At 39.1% G+C, this 22575-nt stretch overlaps 1 protein-coding gene and 1 pseudogene across 1 annotated transcript in view; one reads left to right on the top strand and one right to left on the bottom strand.

The window, feature by feature from the left end:
* KPNA4 (karyopherin subunit alpha 4) overlaps window positions 1-22575 on the bottom strand; it is a 189256-nt gene that overhangs the window by 149150 nt on the left and 17531 nt on the right. The gene's annotated exons all lie outside the window — the stretch shown is intronic.
* On the top strand, window positions 214-1450 carry LOC121477310 (annotated as a pseudogene).

Raw genomic sequence — 22575 nt, 5'->3', positions numbered from 1 at the left:
TCCTTTTTGATGCTCCAATTGTCCTAAATTTGCCCAGAAGAGCTAGTTCCTATATTCTATTGCTATGTTCCTATTAGTCTTTAGTACTTCCTTGTTTAAAAGACCAATGAGTCACTTTGTACTTCCCCTACTTAGCTGCCTCAGACCTGGAATTAACTGTTTCTCAGGAGCCCTGGTTCCTTTCACTGGGGAATGGTATTTAGAAATCAAATAATGGGCAGTGTGGAGGTCGTTGGTGTCACCTGCCAGCCGCCTGCGCCTGCTCTTGGGCTCCCCGCCTGCTCCAACCAACCATCCCAGAACAATGCTAAAGTAGCTGTGCTTGGGGCTTCCGGAGGAATTGGGCAGCCCCTTGCGCTGCTTCTCAAGAACAGCCCCTAGTGAGCCGCCCGACCCTCTGCGACATTGCTCCTACACCAGAGTGGCCGCAGATCTGAGCCACATCCAGACCAGAGCAACCAAAGGCTACCTCGGACCCGAGCAGCTGCCGGCTTGCCTCAAAGGCTGCGATGCGGTGGTTATTCCAGCCGGAGTCCCAAGAAAACCAGGCATGACACGGGATGACCCGTTCAGCACCAACGCCTCAGTTGTGGCCACCCTGACTGCGGCCTGCGCCCAGCATTGCCCCAAGGCCATGATCTGCGTCATTTCAAATCCGGTCAACACCATCCCAATTGCAACGGAGGTTTTCAAGACACACGGAGCTTACGACCCCAATAAAATCTTTGGGGTGAAGACCCTGGACATTGTCAGGGCCAACACTTTCATTGCAGAACTAAAGGGTTTAGATCCTGCGCCAATGTTCCTGTCATTGGCGGTCATGCCAGGAAGACCACCATCCCCCTGATCTCTCAGGGCACTCCCAAGGTGGACCTTCCCCAGGACCAGCTGACAGCTGTCACTGGGCGGACCCAGGAGGCCGGCGCAGGTGGTGAAGGCCAAAGCTGGAGCAGGCTCTGCCACCCGGCCCATGGCATGCTGGAGCCCGGTTTGTCTTCTCCCTTCTCCCTTGTGGATGCAATGAACGGGAAGGAAGTTGTCGAATGTTCCTTTGTTAAATCCCAGGAAGCAGACTGTGCCTATTTCTCCACACCGTTACTGCTGGGGAAAAAGGGCATCGAGAAGAATCTAGGCATTGGCAAAATCTCGCCTTTTGAAGAGAAGATGATAGCAGAAGCCATCTCTGAGCTGAAGGCCTCCATCAAAAAGGGAGAGGAGTTTGTGAAGAACATGAAATGAAAGGGCAGCCAGCTAGCAGTCCGTTTCCCTAACTTATGAAGGCATCATGTCCCTGCAAAGCCATCTCCTGCCCTCATGTTTCCGTTGTGTTAACCACGAGTGTCATGTTAACGTCACCACCCCTTCCAATTACAGGTCCGTCGATGTGTGCATCAATAAAAGCAGGCTTCCATTTTCTTTAAAAAAACAAAACAAAACAAAACAAAACAAATAATGAAGCTGTGTTTACTGTTACTGAAGTGTCATTGTTTACAGGCCCATTCAGTAGAAAAAGTAAGAAATATATATATTTTAAATAATACTGATACTTCCAAATTGAATCCACACCATAGGATTTTTCTTTATCTTCCTCATTCCTATTTGTATCCCTTATCCTACAAAAAAATCTGGCTCCAAAAAGCACCAGTATATTTATTCATTTGCTTTCTGCTACAACACAACAAAATATTTTCAGAATCACTATACCATTATTAACTATCTCTAATAAACTCACTCAGGAAAGTTCAAGACTTCTTTTTCTTTCTTTCTATCCTGATTCAGAGTGTTGTGTTCAAAAGTTTTTTGAGTTGATTTTTTGTGTGGTTATATTGTAAATATGATGTTGATTTTAGGCTGATTTTGCTATTTGTATTAAAATTTAAGCTTTGGCTCTTGTTTAACTTTTTGTGTTAATATTAATTTTTTAATTTGTAGAAAATTTACATGCCTCAAAAGTGAAAGCTATATAAAAGGGTAGTTCATACTCATTATTATTTTAAAGAAGACGGGCAGCCTGGGTGGCTCAGTGGTTTAGCACCACCATCAGCCCAGCCCATGATCCTGGAGACCCAGGATGGAGTCCCACATCGGGCTCCCTGCATGGAGCCTGCTTCTCCCTCTGCCTGTGTCTCTGCCTTTCTCTCTGTGTGTCTCTCATGAATAAATAAAATCTTTAAAAAAAAGCCTCCTTAGTACAATAAACTGGTTCTCATACATTCCTCCTCAAGATATATGTAAGTGATACTGTATTTCTATATCAGGTTGGATTTTCTTTCACTTTAAAGCATTTTCCCACTCAAGTTCAATGTATCTACTGTAGTTGCTTATTGATGGGGAACATGAGAGATTAAAGTGGCAAAATATCATCTTCTATTTACCATGGGATAAGCTTTATTATCAGTTAGTTTTCTGCTCATTTTAAAACAAAAGAAACATTTTACAGTAATCTTAAAATTTAATCTTGTGTAGAAAGGTTGACCCTAATTGGTAAAAATAAAGCCCAAATATCTATATACACATATATAAACTAGACAGAAAATATAATACAGACCAAAATGTTTGAGTGGTTACATTATTGCTAGAATTCCTCATAGCTCTCATTATTTTCCAAATTTTGTAGAGTGAATGTGTGTTAGTTTTATATTCAAGGAAAAAACATTATTGTCAAAAGAGCTATTTAATCTTCATAGTCTATACACAACATGAGTGGAAATGGATGGCCCTAAAACTGTTACTTCAAATGCACTGATCTAAAGTAATAAAAAATCCTTTTAAAGACCAGAAATATTGCAATGAACAGACACACGAGGGCATTGTAACCAAGTTTTCATAATTTAAGAAAAAACCCCAGAAACCAAAAAACAAAACAGCTAACATGCACTCACGTAGGCCAAGATCTGTTCTAAGCATTTCATGTGCATGTTCACATTTAATCCTTACATTAACTCTATGGGTTAGCACCATCATTATCCTCATTTACAGAGAAGATATCTGAGACTCAAAGCCATCCAGCCACCTAAAATTGTGCTAGGCATTCACAGTGGTCTTTTGTATACAATCAAGCTCCTGCCATCAGTGGTTTGGTGAGAATTCCACACTGTACCTCTGCAAAGGTTTAAATTCTCTCTTAAGCCATGGCCTACTTCTCATTCTAAAATGATCTCCCGTCTCTCTACTTGGAGTCTAAGAACAGCTAGGGAGCAGAGAGAATGGCTATTTAACAAATTTTAGTTTTTCATCAAAAATAGAAAGTTTGGAAAATAGGAAAATACAACTCTGTTAGCATTTTCCCACATTTTCTTCCAGTTTTTCTTTTTCTTCAGTGTGCATATATATTTAATAGGTATTTTTGATGATTTAGTAATTTGCTTTTTTCACCTTTAAGCACATTCATATATGTCTTTATCATATTACTATATGTGTCTCAGAACCATCATTTTTCAGTGTTATGTCATTTTCAATGAAGTAGATATATTATAGCTTAATTATTTCTCTACTATTGGTTTTTAAGATTGCAGTCAATTTTTCATGTAACTAATTCAGCAATAAACATCTTCATGTGTGTACTTCCTCTCCCCCATATTTATTCCTTCATTTGGCAAATATTGACTGAATAACTAATAAATACTGGTCACTATATTAGATACTGGGTTTAGGACTTTTTCCCTAGGATACTATTTCAAGGATGAATATTTTTATGCCTCAATATATACTGTCAGATGGCTTTCTAAAATGTCAGAATCAGGTTATTTTGAGTGAATTCTTCACAAAGAAGGAAAAAAGAGGTGTAAAAACTTTTAGTCATGAGACCACTGATGACTATAGTATTATGTGTTGAAGACATCAAAATAAATAAGTTTGTAGATTTCAAACCATTTGTGATGGGAAAAAATTAATGCTAAAATTTATAGTAGTTTTATAGTAGTTTTTTGTACTATAGTACTACTATGGCTCAGAATCCAGACACAATAAAAGGAAATACTGATAAATTCAACCACATAAAAATAAAAATTGTGGCAAACAAACAAAATCAGAAGACAAACTGGGAGTTTATAATTTGCAAAGTATATCATAAAGAAAGGTGTTATGTTCTTAATATAAAATAATACTTAACATTTTTTAAAAGCCAAAAACTCTATAGAAAAATGAACAAAAGACATACAGTTAACAATAAATGATATTCAAGTGATCCTTCAACAAATGAAAAAAACTTTAGCTTTGCTATTAGAGAAGTGCAAATTAATACTACATTTAGATATCATTTCTCACCCATCATGTTTGCAAAAATGTGTAAGTTTGATAATATATTCTATAATTCTGTTGGTGAGACTATGGAAAAAGGATAATATCATCCACTACTGGAAATACGAAATGGTATGACTTCTGAGAAGAATTTGGCAACATCTAGCAAAGCTACATTTGCATTTGCCTTTTAATGTAGCAATCTCACTGGCTGGAATTATCCCTGAAGATACCAAACCATAGATCTGAAAAAAACATATGTGCAAGGTTATTCATTGTGACATTATTTGCAGTAGCAAAATATTGGAAATAACCTAAATGTTCTTAGGAGAATGGTTTAAAAAAAAAAAAAGGTATATTCCCAGAGTGAAATACTCAGCCAAACTAAAGAATGAAAAAGAGGAACATGCCAACAGAAAACTAAAAGGATCAAGAGGCAATGACATCCCAGCAGCAATGTGTACACCTAAAGCCCAGATCTTGGCTTCTAAATATTATACCTCATTGAAAGGAATCAGAACTCCTTGGAGAAATGGCAGTTTAGATCTGGGGCAGGTAAAATACAAGATGAGCCTGAAATATCTTGTGTAAGGGAAAAAGAAAGAACTCAAAGGCTGTTGGAAATAGGTCAAAGGTTACAGGAATGGTTATGGAGACTCCCACTGGCCAAATCTGAGACAATTTGAGCATCAAAAAGGACTACAGATGGTAATGAATTATATCATATTGAGTAAATAAAAACAAAATCTGAAAATTCATAATGATACTCATTAAAAAACCAAGAAGACAAAAAGGAAAATGGGGAAGGGGGGAAGCAAAGCTCTTTTAATACAGAAAAAATGTAGAGGGCATGATAGAATTGGAAATCCACTATTTTGCAACTGAAAAGTAAGAACTAACCTTGGGTATAACAACACTTACCTATTTGTATAGGATGACCACAAGGTGGTTTCCTGAAATATCTTCTGGTTCTACCCACCATCTAGGATGAACAAACTTTGAAACGGAAAGCCTTAGTAAGATAAAGGAAAAGCTACGGGATCCTTTAGTATGTTTTTTTCTTTCTCCTCAAAGCTGAAAATCACCATTGACTAGTCCAATAGGAGCAGATCCCCAGTTTCCTAACCCTGGATTATTTTCGTCTTTTGTCATGTAGCTACAAGATATGTTGGAATCAGCCGTTTAGGAAGGCTTCATCATAAGCAAAACAAAACAAAACAAAACAAAACAAAAAAACAAACAAAAAAAACCCACAAATGTCAAACTGGGCGTTAGTATTTTCAATATATACCATAGATAAAAGTCTAAAGTCTAATGTCTCAAGAAAACATCTCAAGAATTCATTCTTGGGCCGCCCAGGCGGCAAAGCGGTGTAGCGCCACCTTATTATGCCCAGGGCGTGATCCTGGAGACCCGGGATCGAATCCCACGTCGGGCTCCCTGCATGGAGCCTGCTTCTCCCTCTGCCTGTGTCTCTGCCTCTCTTTCTGTGTATCTCTCATGAATAAATAAATAAAATCTTTAAAAAAAGAATCCGTTCTTGACTGTGGGCTCCGGACCCCAAAAGCATTCCTCCCTGCGCTGGGGTGGATGGACAGACTCACCATTGGTAAGAGGGCTGTAAGGCACCAGCTCAAACATTTCACGGGTAAGGTATTATGTTCCTTTGACAACGAGGAGAACGCTTAGACTACCCAGGATACAGCTCTGCTGTGTAATCTTGTGCAAATTCCTCTCGGAGCCTTTGGTCCTTTTTTTGTTTTTTTTCAGGTGAAACAATTTTATTTCACAATTGTCTTTAAAACCACAAAGACACTATGTTCTTCATATAAAAACATTAGTACAGATAATTATACTTTCTAGAGAATGAGTATATAGACCCTCTCAAAGAAAAACGCACACCATTATGTGGTTCAGACAAGTTACTTGGGAAAAACACATCTGGACCGATTCCTAAAACATTCCAGAAGACCACGCTGCATCTTTTGGTTCAAAGTATAGATTACTGTCATCAGTAAGGGCTCCTGCGTTCTTACATATTCGATAATACACATATAGACTGGTTTGTGACTTAATGCTCCATTGGTTCATCAGCCTTTTCTGCAGGGTTATCAGCAGGTTGAGCAGGCTGTGCCTTTCTCTGTGGTCTTTGTTCAAGACCTTCCAGGAGGGCGGCGGGGTGGCTGGGCCCGCATCGTGTCAGGCGCGGTGACTGCGGCTCTGGCCTCCTCAGAGGGACTCCACCGAGGGGCCGCCGTGTCTCAGGGCTGCGCTGCCAGCGTTTAACAGGGCTCGTGGCCCGCTGCCATGTAGGAGGCCTGATAGAACATGACCCCTGACCCAAACTTCTACACATGCTGCCCTTAGGCCTCTTCTATTCGCTCTTCATTTCAGTCTGTTGAGGATCGGTTATTTTTAAAAGGTAAGATCACAGAAATCTATTTATTTGTGTGCAAATATACAAATATAAAATGAGCGTGTGTCAGAGCTCCTTAAGGAGGAACCTGTATGACGTTACAAAGAATCCTAAGAACCGCACAGGGAGGCTGAAAGGGATTCTGAAATGAAATGACACTTCTGCTTCCTCGCAATCCAATGGGCCAGCAAATTCTCTTAACTTCTTTTTTTTTAATTATTATTATTTTATTTATTTATTCATGAAAGACCTATAGTCAGAGACACAGGCAGAGGGAGGAGCAGGTTCCTCGCAGGGATCCTGGGTCTCCAGGATCACGCCCTGGGCGGAAGGCAGACGCCCAACCACTAAGCCACCCAGGGGTCCCTCTTAACTCATCTTCTAAAATTGGATAAATATCTCCATTTTCAATCATAGTCTGAGCTGAAATCATCTGTGGATTGGACAACTACTTGCCTTCCAACTGGCCTCACCCCCCAAATCCATTCTCTAATAAAACTAACAAATGGGGCACCTGGGTGGCTCAGTGGTTGAGCCTCTGCCTGTGGCTCAGGTCGTGATCCCAGGTCCAGGGATGGAGTCCCGCATCAGGCTCCCCGCAGGGAGCCTTCTTCTCCCTCTATGTCTCTGCCTCTCTCTGTGTCCCTCATGAATAAATAAAATCCTAAAAAAGAAAAAAAAAAAACCAAACACCAAAACTAACGACATAGAGTATAGTCTAGAATATGTTACTCCCTTTCTTAAATTCTACCAGTGGCTTCTTCTTTACTTGGAGATTAAAATCCACACTCCTTATGCCTATTGGCAAAGAACTACCTGATCTACGTGTGGCTCTTCACCTACCTCATGTACCACTTGAGTCTCCCCACTGTGCCACAGACCCCTCTGTGTGGAATGCTCTTTCCCCTGAATTTTACATTGTCTTCAGATCTCAGCTGGACTAGGTCTATTCAGAGAAGCCCCGCCCCACCCAGAGCCTCCATTCTAAAATGGTTACTCAATCATCCTATTTAAAAATTTAAATCTCTGTAGATCATGATTACTTTGATATATGACTTACCCATTTATTTATTGACCATCTCCCCACCCTTAACTAAAACGTGAATTCAGGGAGCAAAGCCCTGATCTGCAGTTTACCACTTGTATTCTCATGTAGTAGAAACCTTAAGGAGTACAGCATGTTACTCATCCCCCTCATTGCAGCTTTACCATTTAAATTGAGTGGTCAATTGTCATAACAAAAGATAATGATTTAAAACAAGTGTTTCTGAAGACATGTTTACATGAAAATGGTTATTGTATATGAAAAACACTTTGGATTAAAGAAAATAGGAGTAAAAGAATATATTCTGTGTTTATTTTCCAAAAGGTATTATCAAAGATTTTCTTTTCAAGGATGCTAGCAGTCTTTTCTTTTTTTATTTTTTTAAATTTTTTATTTTTTTTATTTTTTTTAAAGATTTTATTTATTCATGAGAGACACACACACAGAGAGAGAGAGAGAGGCAGAGACACAGGCAGAGGGAGAAGTAGGCTCCATGCAGGGAGCCCGATGTGGGACTCGATGCCCGGTCTCCAGGATCATGCCCTGGGCTGAAGGCGGCGCCAAACCACTGAGCCACCCGGGCTGCCCTTCTTTTTTTTTTTTTTTAATTGACTAAATTGGTTGTAATCTAGAAGAATTTTGGGTTGATAATCCAATGTAAGGTTTTTAGAATGAAACATTAAAAAAAACCTCACTTCTTTAGCAGACATTATTTGCTTCCGTCTTTGAGCAGGCTATATGTTGGATGCTGGAGGATTTCCAAATAAAACCTGAGGGGTGGGGATCCCTGGATGGGATCAGTCTTCCTGCATGGAGCCTGCTTCTCCCTCCTCTTGTGTCTCTGTCTGTCTGTCTCTCTCTCTCTCTCTCTCTGTCTTTAATAAATAAATAAATAAATAAATCTTAAAAAAAAAAAAACCCTGAGGGGTGGTGACATTTGAGTTTCGTCTTTCAATATGAGTAAAGTGAGAATATGCGTAGATGAAAAGGAGAGAAACTGGCTCTTCAGGCAGAGGTGTACACTCAGAACATATTTTGGAGGACGGAATATAGATTAAATTAATTGGAAGGGCAGACATGAGCCAAACCATCAAGGATTGTAAATTGAGTTTGGATCCTATTCCATGAGGGAAGCCAAAAGATTTTACACTGAATTGCGACACGGTGCTCTGTTGCTAGTGCTGTTCTAATAGATAAGGTTGCAATTATTTGGGCAACATTAGTTATGTAAGAAAACCAAAATAAACCTTACTTACTTAATCAAAATCAATTTTGGTACTAGTGGGTGATTCAGAAGAAAAGTTTCTAGTAAATCTTCGAATTGTACTTTAGAGCTAAATGAAATCTACAAAAAGATTTATTTCTCAGCAGTTATTTATAGGGCACTAATCATGACTTAGGCACATTGGGAGGAGGAGAGAGGGGTATGTCCAGGCTATTTTCGGTATCTCAAAAGACCCTAACAGGAAATTGTGCATTTTACCTCAAAAACTGCTGAGTAGGGTTGAAACTGCTTAAATCCATAAAGTTGAACAAAAAGCAAAATGGCTGCACTAATGCTTCAGTGAGGCTTGGTTTTAAACTAAGTTACCTTTTTCTTCTCTTCTGTAAACCTCCATTCCTCCCTTCCTAACTTTTTGTGCCAGGATTCTGTTAATACCCTAAAGACAAGACAAAGAAGGCCAACAACAGTACACAATTCCTGGCAAAACCAGCTAGACTGTATTTCCCTCTACCCACTCCCTCCTCCCTCCACCCCTCCAGCCCCTTCCTCTCAGCCAGCTTGCAGCTTAGAAGGCCTGCAGCAGCCTCCTTCACCCTGCAAAGCAACAAAGCTATTTTTCTTCTTTATTCCAAATTCTTTGTGTTGGTTATATTTTGGCTCCAAAGCATGAGGTTGGTTTTCAGCAGGGTGATTACAATTTCATGTTTATTTGCTTTGGTTTGGAATATATAGGAATTCATTATGGGAACACTGATCATCTTAGGTGGATCAAAAGCTCTGATGGCATAACATAGGTATCTGGCTTCTTAAAACAGAAAATAAACTAACATTTAAAGTAGTTTGCTCATTAGAAACGACAAATACCCACCATTTGCTTCAACGTGGATGGAACTGGAGGGTATTATGCTGAGTGAAATAAGTCAATCGGAGAAGGACAAACAGTGTATGTTCTCATTCATTTGGGGAATATGAATAATAGTGAAAGGGAATATAAAAGAAGGGAAAAGAAATGTTGGGAAATATCAGGAAGGGAGACAGAACATAAAGACTCCTAACTCGGGGAAACGAACTAGGGGTGGTGGAAGGGGAGGAGGGCGAGTGTTGGAGGGGAATGGGTGACGGGCACTGAGGTGGACACTTGACGGGATGAGCACTGGGTGTTTTTCTGTATGTTGGTAAATTGAACACCAATAAAAATTAATTTAAAAAAAAATAAATAAAGTAGTTTGCTCAGTAAAATTATTCAGACTGTGGACAAGCCCCTGAAGGGAAGGGGAATATGCAGGAGAGAAAAGCAACAAAATTCATATCCCACCTCTACTACACAGTCTCTTTTATATAGAAGCCAAACCCCCTGCTCCTCCCCTGTTTTCCAGGCCCTACCATCCATTCACCTATAAGCCCCAGAAGCCTGGGAATCATTCTCAACACCTGCCTCAATTTATTCCTCCTATTTAATCACATATCAAACTGTTGACTCCACCTCTGAAACTCTCCCAAAATTTTACTCTCTTCTTTATTCACACAATTATGGCCTTGCATGGTGTTATAAGAAACACTCTTTCTTTACCACATTATGGCTTTTTCTTTTGACAGAATAAGAAGAATTAACTGTAAATGGACTGTTAAACAAACCAAGGTCTGAACCTGTCCAAAAAGATAAATTACGATAACGCTATAGGGAAGAAAACATGTCATATTTGTGAAATTCCTGTAAGGTGTCCTTCTATATCCCAGAGTCATGCTTGCTATTTGTTCTTAATGAGGAAAGAGGGAGGGATGTGTCTTTCAGTGTCCTGAAAGAGATCGAAAGTTGTGGTTGGTTATCATAATTGAATCTGCCTAAAGTGATATAAGCAGGTGTGATTGGACGTCACCACAGGCTCACCATTCTTGCATCAAAAAAAGTTGTAATGTGGTCAGATCACTTCCCTCCTGGGCAATTTGGGCCTGCTGGTGTTCATACAGAAATGCAAGTAGTAATTATTGCTTAGCATTGTCGTGGGTAGTGATGGGGTTCAGGACACATTATGCCAAAATATGATACACTGGCATATTGAATATTTTAAATTGAAGGAGTTTGAGAAAACAGTAGAAGCAGGAAAGTTACTTTGACACTCCACCTACCTCTTCTTTCCTGAAACAGGTCATAACACCCTCATGAGAGAAGTCCCTCCCTATAACCAGAAAGGAGCATTCTTATCTCTGAAGACAAAGGACACAGAAAAGAATCTGACTGAATAGGTCTTGCTAAGTTTTCTATAGTTTACCACATTTACCTCACACTCTGACCTACCGTATTTCTTCAGGACTACCCACTTTTCATCAGCCTGCCATAAAAATACTCAAATACTCGAATTAGCCCTTTCTCTGGATCTTCACTTCCCTATGAAGGAAGACTCCTGTGTCATATAAAACTTCTGTTAAATACATTTGAATGCTTTTCTCCTGTCTTTGTAGGTTCATTTTCATTCCAGCTAGGAACCATAATTAGGTCAATGAAAACGTTGTCCTCACCTACAATGAGTAATAAAAGTAAAGTTTAAAAACCCCTAAAACTTTTAGCTTCTTCCATGTCTTGAATTACCACCTCTTCACAATTAGAAAAATCAGAGTAAAACTTAGCTTAGTAAGGTTGAAGTGTAGTTACCTACCCAACATACTTATACTAAAAAGTCATTATTTTTCTGAAACTCAAATTTAAATGGAAATCTTGTGCTTTATTTGTATATATATATATATATGTACATATACATATACACATATATGTATGTATATATATATATATCATTGTGAACACTAACATTAATATAGCCAACTATCATATTCCTTGGTAACATATACTTATGTAAACATACTTAGATTAGAAAAAATATGTTTTACAGTGATAGTTTTTTATTCTGTCAAACACAAATTTTAGGTCTGAGGAGTTAAGAGGGCAGAGGAGTAGAGGACCCTAAGTTCGTCTGGTACCTGGAATTCAGCTAGTTATCAAATCATTCTGACACCTGCAAAGTCAATCGGAGACCTGAGAAAAGAAATGTTGCAATCCTATAAATTGAAAAGCAACCACATTTTGGAAGGTAGGAGGTGCAGAGACTTGAATGTGGGGTGATATATTGGACAATACAGCAGTGGGGAGAGAGCAGGATTAAGGAAACTACTGCAAAGTATTATAAGCAACAGAGTGCAAAATCGGAACTTTTAGAAGTCTGCTACAATGGGAGACATCCCTGGCTTATAGGTGCTCAACTGGTGAAGTAGGGCGGAATCCCAGGTAGGACAGGGTAGTCTCAGGATCCCTGAGGTCACAAGATGACTGAGGGTGCCTGAGTGTGGCCAAGTTCCAAGGTATCAGAGTAGAGAAGCCAGCTGAAAACAGTGAGTCTAGGTGCTGGCTTTCTGCTTGGTGTTGCCATAAACTGGGAACTGCTGTGCAGTAGGGTGACCACTCTCTGGGGCCCAGCAAAAGGCAGAACCCTGGTGAGAGCCCCCCTCCCTCCCTCCAGGAAGAACATCACAAATCTGTGCTGGAGGAGTCTGTAAAATCTGAAGACTCGAAACTCAGTCGCATGCCTGAGATAAAAGGAAAAACACTCGGCCACAGGCTGGGTGAACACAGAGTTCAGATGGAAACCAGGGAGACAGAAGTGATGGACTGCTTTTCTGCGAGGGTTCGCTGAAGGATGTGAGGTGTGGATTTTCAGCTGCAAGGCTAGAGATGGGGTGCTGTCATTTTCATCTCCCCCACTGGTGCTAAAAGCCTGCAGGGAGCAAAACTGCGATATAGTGGAATCCAGAGCCACTTACACTGAGGTAGGCCTCCTAGCAAGGGAATGCATTTTCACGGTATAAGGGCACCTGAGAATCAGCGCAACAGGCTCCTCCCCCCCAGAAGAGCAGCAGGAACAACTGGCTAGCACCAAGTTTACTGGTCATAGCTACAAAACTTCAGTTCTTGAGGAAAACTGTATACAGCATTGTTTGTTTGTTTTTTTAATTCTTTAGTCTTTCAGTTTTATTTTTTTAACTATTTTATTTTTAAATTCCTTTTTATTCCTTTTTATTTGTATATATATATGTGTTATATATATATTTTATTTTTGTTTCCTTTCATTGTATTTTATTTTATTTTACTTTTGTATATATGTAAGTTCTTTTTTTCCTATTTTGGAATCTAGTTTCTTTTAATAAGCTGATCAAAATATACCCAGGATCTAGTTTTGTTTTGTTCTATTTTGTTTCTTATTTGATATTCTCTTATTTTGCATGGAGCCTGCTTCACCTCCCTCTGCCACTGTCTCTGCCTCTCTTTCTGTGTCTCTCGTGAATAAATAATAAAAATCTTAAAAAAAAAAGTTTTCAGGACAAACAAAAACTAAAGGAATTTGTGAACACTAAAGCAACCCTGCAAGAAGTATTAAAGGGGATCCTTTGAGTGAAGAGAGCCCAAAAGTAACAAAGATCACAAAGGAACAGAGACAATCTATAGAAACAGTGACTTTACATGCAATACAATGGCACTAAATTCACATCTTTCAAAAATTATTCTGGATGTAAATGGACTAAATGCTCCAATAAAAAGACATAATAGGAAAGCCCGGGTGGCTCAGCAGTTGAGCCTCTGCCTTTGGCTCAGGGTATGATCCTGGGATCCCAGATGGAGTCCCATATCAGGCTCCCTGCATGAAGCCTGCTTCTCCCTCTGCCTATGTCTCTGCCTCTCTCTTTGTGTCTTTTATGAATAAATAAATAAAATCTTAAAAAAAGACATAGCATATCAGATTGGATAAAAAAATACTTATCAATATTCTGTGTACAAGAGACTCATTTTAGATCCAAAGACACCTACACCTCCTGATTGAAAGTGTAGGGGTGAAGAACCATTTATCATGCTAATGGACATCAAAAGAAAACTGGGGTAGCAAATTTGATACTAGACAAGCAAGATTTAAACCAAAGATTGTAATAAGAGATGAAGAAGGATGCTATATCATAAGAGAATCTATCCAACAAGATCTAACAATTATAATTATTTATTATGCCTCTAACTTGGGAGCAGCCAAATATATAAGCCAACTAATAACAAAATTAAAGAAACACATTAAAGATTATAGTAGGGGACTTTAACATCTCACAGCAATGGACAGATAATCTAAGCAAAGAAATCAACAAGGAAATAAGGGCTTTCAATGACACACTGGACCAAATGGACTTAATAGATATATCTAGAGCATTTCATCCCAAAGCAACAGAATACACATTCTTTTCAAGTGCACATGGGACATTCTCCAGAACAGATCACATACTGGGTTACAATTCAGGCCTCAACCAGTACAAAAAGATGGAGATTTTATCATGTAATTTTCAGACCACAAGGCCTTAAAGCTTGAACTCAATAACAAAAAATTCAGAAAGAACCCAAATACATGGAAGTTAAAGAGTATCCTACTAAAGAATGAATAGGCCAACCAGGAAATTAAAGAGGAATTTTTTAAAAATACATGAAATAAAAAATGAAAATAAAAACATGAGCCTTCCAAACATTTGGGATGCAGCAAAAGGGGCCATAGGAGAGAAGTATATAGCAATACAGGCCTTTCTCAAGAAACAAGAAAAGTCTCAAATACTAAGCTAACCTTACACCTAAAGGAGCTGGAAAAAGAACAGTAAATAACACCTAAATTCAGCAAGAGAAGAGAAATAATACAGATTCAAGCAGAAATCAATGATACGGAAAAAAAAAACAGTGGAATAGATCAATGAAACTAAGAACTGGTTCTTTGAAAGAATTAAGATTGAAAAAAAAAGAATTAAGATTAATAAACCCTTAGCTGACAGACTTATCAAAAAGAAAAAAGAAAGGACCCAAATAAAATCATGAATGAAAGAGGAGTGATCACAACTAACACTGAAGAAATACAAACAATAGAAGAGAATATTGTGAGCAATTATATGCCAACAAATTAAGCAACCTGGAAGAAACGGATGCATTCCTAGAAACATATAAACTATCAAAGCTGAAATAGGAAGAAATAGGGAACCCGAACAGACCCATCACCAGGAAAGAAATTGAATCAGTGATCAAAAATCTTCCAACAAACAAGAGTCCAGGGTTGGATGCTTTCCTAGAAGAATTCTTCCAAACATTTAAAGAAGGATTAATACTTATTCTTCTGAAACTGTTTCAAAAAAATAGAAATGGAAAGAAAACTTCCTAACTCATTCCATGTGGCCAGCATTACCTTGATCCCAAAACTAGACAAAGACTCCATCAAAAAGAATTACAGAGCAATATCCCTTACGAACATGGATGCAAAAATTCTCACCAAGATACTAGCCAATAGGATTCAATAGTACATTAAAAGGTTTATTCACCATGACCAAGTGGGATTTATTCCTGGGCTGCAAGGGTGGTTTAACATCTGCAAATATGATATTAATAAAAGAAAGGAGAAGAACCATATGATCCTTTCAATAGATGCAATAGACATTATAGATGTCTCAATAATAGACAAGAGCACTGTCTTTTGATAAAACTCTCCACAGTGTAGAGATAGAAGGAAGATACCTTAATATCATAAAAGCCATATATAAAAAACCCACAGCAAATATCATCCTCAATGGGAAAAAACCGAGAGCTTTTCCCCTAAGGTCAGGAACACTACAGGGATGTCCTAGCCTCAGCAATTAAACAACAAAAAGAAATAAAAGGTATTCAAATTAACAGAGAAGTCAAACTTTCACTCTTCACAGATGACATGATACTCTATGTGGAAAACTCAAAGATGCCACCAAAAAATTGCTAGAACTGATACAGGAATTCAGCAAAGGTGCAGGATATAAAATCAATGTACAGAAGTCAGTTGCATTTCTATACACCATCAATAAGCCAGAAGAAAGAGAAATCAAGGAATCGATTCCACTTACAATTGCACCAAAACCCATAAAATAGGGATCCCTGGGTGGCGCAGCGGTTTGGCGCCTGCCTTTGGCCCAAGGCGCGATCCTGGAGACCCGGGATCGAGTCCCACATCGGGCTCCCGGTGCATGGAGCCTGCTTCTCCCTCTGCCTGTGTCTCTGCCTCTCTCTCTTTCTCTCTGTATGACTATCATTAAAAAAAAAAAAAAAAAAAAACCCATAAAATATCTAGAAAAAAACCTAACCAAAGAGGTAAAGGATTTGTACTCTGAAAACTATAGAACACTTACAAAAGACATTGAGGAAGATACAGAGAAATGGAAAACATTCCATGCTCATAGATTGGAAGAACAAATATTGTTAAAATGTCTATGCTACCCAAAATAATCTACACATTCAATAGAATCCCATTAAAATATCAGCATTTTTCACAGAGCTGGAACAAACAATCCTAAATTTTGTATGGAACCAGAAAAGACCCGAAATAGCCAAAGGAATGTTGAAAAAGAAAACCAGAGCTGGAGGCATCACAATTTTGGACTTCAAGCTGTATTACAAAGCTGTAGTCATCAAGACAGTATAGTAGTGGCACAAAAATAGACACATAGATCAATGGAACAGAATAGAGAACCCAGAAATGGACCCTTAACTCTGTGGTCAACTAATCTTCCACAAAGCAGGAAAGAATATCCAATGGAAAACAGACAGTGTCTTCAACAAATGATGCTGGGAAAACTAGGCAGCAACATACAGAAAAATGAAACTGGACGACTTTCTTATGCCACACACACAAAAAATAAATTCAAAATGGATGAAAGACCTAAATATGAGACCTAAAACCAGAAAAATCCTAGAGGAGAACACAGGCAATAATCTCTTGGACATCAACCAAAGCAATTTCTTACTGGATATGTCTTCTGAGGCAAGGAAAACAAAAGCAAAAATAAACTTTTGGGGCTTCATTAAAATAATAAGCTTCTGCACAGTGAAGGAAACAATCAACAAAACTAAAAGGCAACCTATGGAATGGGAGATATTTGCAAATGACATATCTAATAAAGGGTTAGTATCCAAAAAAGCTTACTGAGTGTTCTATCCCGTGCATCTTTCCAAGTTACCTCCTCTGATTTTGTATCCATTTATAACTCTGTAAATGAGAGATAACTGAGAACAATGCAAATGACTCTTGGCCATAAATGTGCAAATGAATTCTGTGCAGTGAAGGGGCAATTGATTTTTCTCCCCACCCTGGTATAAAAAGCCAGTTTTGCATCTATATGTCAATTCATTTTTACAACTCAAACACATCTCTCTGGCTCTCGCTTTGAATTCTCCTTCAATCCAATTAAAATACCTTACTGATTTCTCTCTCCATTCATGAAATAATTAAATAAAACCTTTAACACATATTAATTTTATATTTGTATGAGAATTATTTTGCCTTTAAACATATATGTCCTTTAGCAGTACATTTTGAAAGATAAATCAGTTCACTGATAATCAGTCTGTGCTAGGATATATTCTCAGTCATCTCAGGAGCATTTTTTGCTTTGTTTTCTTTTGTTTCTTTTAGCAATTCCAAAGCAAGGCATTTCTTTTTTTTCTTTTTTAAGATTTTATTTATTTATTCATGAGGGACACAGAGAGACAGAGGCAGAGACATAGGCAGAGGGAGAAGCAGGCTCCCCACAGGAGCCCGATGCAGGACTCAATCTAGGACCCTGGGATCATGCCCTGAGTCTAAGGCAGACGCTCAACTACTGAGCCACCCAGATGTTCCCAAAGCAAGGCATTTTTTTTTTACATATACTTTAGGTAATATTCCTTGCTAAAGGAAAATAACTGTAATGACCAACAATGTAAAATCTGAGGCATTGTTTGCCATAGGGAAGCCTAAAAAAATAATTAGATGAAAAGGGTGAGGGAAGAAGAGGAGAAAGAGAATGATAGTGGATTTTTTTTCCAGTAGAATAAAATATAACAAATTTGCACCAAATCCTTGCAGATAGATGGACAAGACTTTTAGTACCATGAACCAATTCACAGCTTTAATTTTAGGCACTTCTCACCCAGTATGAGGACCGATTCTTGGGGAAGAAGGAAGGAAGGAAAGAAATGGGGAAGAAAAGCCTTCCACTTCTTCCCCTAGATGCCAGCATACCACTTCTGTTCTGTTTTATCCCTTCCAGACATTTCCTCTTTAAAACATGTCCCTCCCATGAGTCCTGTCTCTTTGATGCCATAAGGGAGGAAAAAGTTTTCTTCAAGCCTTTTAGTGTCCCTGGCTGGGTCTGAAAATTAAACTGGGAAAGCCAGATTAACTGGAGAAAACCATTCCCATTTATTGAATTTTTACATGTACATGAGAACCTTCACAAGAGAATGACAAGCAGAATAAGTGACCAGAGCAGGAAGCTTTTATATCTTTTAGACAAAGAAATAAAACAAAACAAAACCCAATAACTTTGTGAAGAATTTGCAAGACAAAGGGATTTGGGCTAAGGGTAGTAAATAGTGTAGAAGTAAGTAGGAAGATAAAGGTGAATTTAACAAGGTCTGTTTGTACAGATTTCTTGGCTCCAAATTCCCATCTCCATAATAAGAATGTCTTTCTTCTTCTGGCACGGGAAGGGTACCTTTCACATGGGAGTTTTATAACCTGTTTCAAGGAAGAAGAGAGGAGGTGGAAGGTCAGAGTGACTTTCTTGCATATATTGTTTTTTTTTTTTTAATTCCTTCAGCTGAAGATACTTAGTATGCTAAGGTGCCATATTTGGGGGTAGTGTGTCCTAAATCCCATCAATATGTTAATTTTGATTAATACTATACAAAGAGGTTAATATGAGAAGTATTGCAAAAAGGGCACAGATGGAGAGCAGTGATTTGGATGGTAGGTAGTTCTGGGCTACATTCTGCAGGACATGAGGAACTCGGAGAAGAGAAACAACTGCAAGGGGATCCGATAAGGTAGATGTGTGATTCTCTCTGAAAACTAAGCAAGACTTCAGCAGGCTCTCCAATGAGGGCCCTTTAAAGCTGCACACTTTCTCCCCACTCTTGGTGCCCAAGCTCCCTATACGTCCTAGCAGGTGCCTTCTCAGAGCAGTCCTAGGGGTAGAAGGCAAATGTATGCAAAGGTCCTCAGCACCCAACACCTCAGAGAGGGTGTTGAAGGGCGAGTGGAGAGGGAGTGTGTGATATGTGATATATGATCTGACAACAATGATGGCAGGCTTCTCACACCATACTTGGGAATTTGGTGAAGGCAGTGGCATTCTCCAATACCTGGGCTGTCCTCATAGCTCCCAGAGTTCAGAAAGGACCTCGCTGCTATCCCCTCAATCCCTAATGAAAGTGTGGGTACCAGAAGTACCCTTGGCCCTAAATGATCTGTTGTGTTAATTGTCAGGCACAGCAGGCAAGGCTGCTGTTTCTATTCCAGACACAAGTAACTGCAGTAACTCTTACTTATTAATATTTATTATACACTACAGTATATCTATAATCTTCAATTTTCCAACAACTTTGCAGGGCAGCTATTATTAAAAACTGGGGCTTGGATAAGCAGATAATTAAGAGCCTTGCTAAATTTGGGAATGGTTGGATCCTACAGAGCATAAGGAGCCACGGTAGTGTCTTCTGCAAAGGCCTGGATCTTCCTCTGAATGTGTACCCTCTTGAATATGTCCTGCTCTGATCTCCGGCAGAGACTTCCACAGGAAGAGATACTGCCTCCACCTCCACATGTAAATGTGCTTCCTGAGTCCTGGCCTGGGAGAAGGCCAAGTTCAGGTTATGCCAGGGAAATATTAAACCACAACCCTGATGAATGTGGTCATAGGTTGTTTGGTCTTAACCCGAACTAGTCATGCTTACTAATCAGATCAAGGGGCCCCAGCAACACCCATTTGCTGGGCTGTGGTGGGGCACCAAGGAAGGATCAAGACATTTTCTGCATTCAAGAAATATGCAGTTTAGAGTGCAGAGTAGTAGAGGAGAGGGAGGGAGGAGATGCAGGCCTTGTCTTTGGAAAGCTTCTGACATATCAGGAAAGAGAGGCTCCTGCTGCAGGTAGTTTCCAAACCTTGTCCATCCTTGAAGGCCCAAGTGGAATCCCAGCAACCGGAAGGAACCTCTGCAGGTGTTCCAGCCCCAAATAATCTCTTCCCCACTGCAACCTTCTCTAAGAACATAGGGTCTGTCTTTTAGCAGAGCCCTTTTCACATGCCACTTTGTGACAGTCTTACTTGAGCTACTTAGAACAGTGCCCACACTATTACCTATTAAATACCAACAGTAAATAAGGTATTATATTGTTAGTGATATTAATAAATATAAGCTATCATCACCACCATCATCTGTATTATTACATGGCATATATCTCTCCCTTGATTGGCAGGCAGCTCCATGAGTTTTGTCCCGGGTCATGAAGAAAAGATGGTGTTGGTAGAGTTCTCTGTAATAGTCCCCCTGTCATCTGCATTCCAGGACTCACACCAGATGTTCAATATCAGGTCCTCAAAATCCATTTCCCAAAGGCCCAGGATCCTGGCCCATGGATCAGGTGATACACACTGAGGTCACACACTGAGAGTCATGTGATAATAAGTGTAGTACCTACAGGGCCACGTTAGCAAAAAAAGGAAGTTGTTGGCCCAGTACAAATCCTCTAAAGAGAAATTGTGATGCTGATGATCCATGAATGAAGATAAAGTGACATCCAGTCAGCATCCCCATTTCCTGTCAAAGAGAAAAATAGATTCTCTGAGCAGAAATGGTATAACCAGGCCTACTTTTTTTTCCAGAAGGTGATGTTATATTTCCTTGCATCACCCAGATTTCTGGCTGTGGACAAAGCAAGTAGACCTGAAGAAGATATGAGGCCTCTTTTCCAGGATTTCTTACTTTGTCTGAAAGAAAGTCTCCAGGAGAGACCCATTATGTGTCTCTTAATGTCCTTCCGTGAGTACTCCTCCCTCCATCCAGACTAATGGAAGTCCATGTGGAGCTCAAACCACACAGAGGCCTTTTAACTCTGAGGTCTATATCTCATGATCAAGCATCTGCTCCATCTTCCCCAGGTCTGCAAATGATAAATGATTCTCGGGGCTATATAGGGTTCTTGCTCTGGACAGGCACCACTCCCATGCCATGCCTCTCTCTCTGATAAGCTACGACATGCATCTGGAATATCCACAGAGCTTCGGGTGTTGCCATCACTTCTCTTTGAGAAGAAGGTCAAAAGAGGAAGAGAGGCAGGACTGAGTCTTCACATCTAAAGATGAGGGTGACCACCTCTATATCCTCCCTCCTGCCTCTTGGGCCCTTCATGATGTTGAGATGAGGCTCTTCATTTTCATCTTTACCTGGGCTTGCTTATTAGCTTGGTGCTAATAATATTATATATATATATATATATATATATATATATATATATATATACACACACACATATGGGCATATGGTATATATTTAGTGCCTTATGAGTCTCATACCTTTTATTGCAGGGGTATTAGCCAAGAACTTAGAAGGGTAAAGGAAAAATATTTTTCCTCCCTTACAAGTTTAGAGATCACAGGCTTTGGAGTCTCTGTGCCTCCATTCTGTCCTCTACAATTCATTCTTTACAATACTCTTTTTTTCTTTTACAACATTTGCCATATATCAAAATGTATTTTGTTTTACTATACTTACTTTTTTGCTTGTTTATTCATTACAATCTTTAGTCTCCCTAGTTTAGGGCAGGGGGCATGTACACTCAAACCCTAGCATAGTGCCTGGCACATAGAAGGCATTCAGTAAATATTGGTTGGAAGAAATGAACATATCACAATGATCTTTTGTTTTTTTCACACAGAAAACAAAAGAATGCAATGTTCTTTTGGCATAAATAAGTATTGGGTTATTAATGATGGAATGAATTTAAAATTCAATAGCAGATTGCTAGTATTGGCCAATATAATGAATTCCCTATTTTCTGTACAAGATTCAGGTACATATAATTAGGTTCCTCAGTACAATCATACAATCTTGCAAGGAAAGTGAGCACAGGTTACATTTTTAAAAATTATATGATAATATATGCACATAATAAAAATTCAAACAACACAGAAATGTGTATAGGAAAAGAGCCTCCTTCAACACTACTCTCTCCAATCCCACTTGTTTCCCCAGAGATAAGTACTGTTTATGACTCAGTATGTATACTTCTTTATGAGTAGTGATTTTACATAAATAGAACTATGATCTACATATTGTTCATTATTTGACATTTCATTATCACCTTTCCTCTTCAGTATATTTAACTCTGTCTGTTGGTTGCATAGTATGGATATTCCATAAATTATTTAGTCATTCTCTTGCTGATGGGTTGTCAGGGTGCTTAGGTATTTTGTTCTTAGAACAATGTGGCAATAAGCATCATTTTGTAGATATGTATGCATATCTTATATTTGCTGATACTTTCATAGAATATGTCTCTAGAAGTAACATCATTGGATCAAAACATATGGGCATATAAAATTTTGACAGATACTACCAAAGTGGCTTTTAAAAATGTTGTATTGGGAATCCCTGGGTTGCTCGGTGGTTTGGCCCCTGCCTTTGGCTCAGGGCATGATCCTGGAGTCCCAGGATCGAGTCCCATGGGCTCCCTGCATGAAGGCTGCTTTTCCCTCTGCCTGTGTCTCTGCCTCTCTCTCTCTCTCTGTGTCTCTCATGAATAAATA

The sequence above is a fragment of the Vulpes lagopus genome, chromosome 17 (genome assembly GCF_018345385.1).
Source record: "Vulpes lagopus strain Blue_001 chromosome 17, ASM1834538v1, whole genome shotgun sequence".
NCBI classification, from domain to species: Eukaryota; Metazoa; Chordata; class Mammalia; order Carnivora; family Canidae; genus Vulpes; species Vulpes lagopus.
Note: the sequence above shows the minus strand (reverse complement) of the source record. Positions and strands in the feature narration are given on the sequence as shown.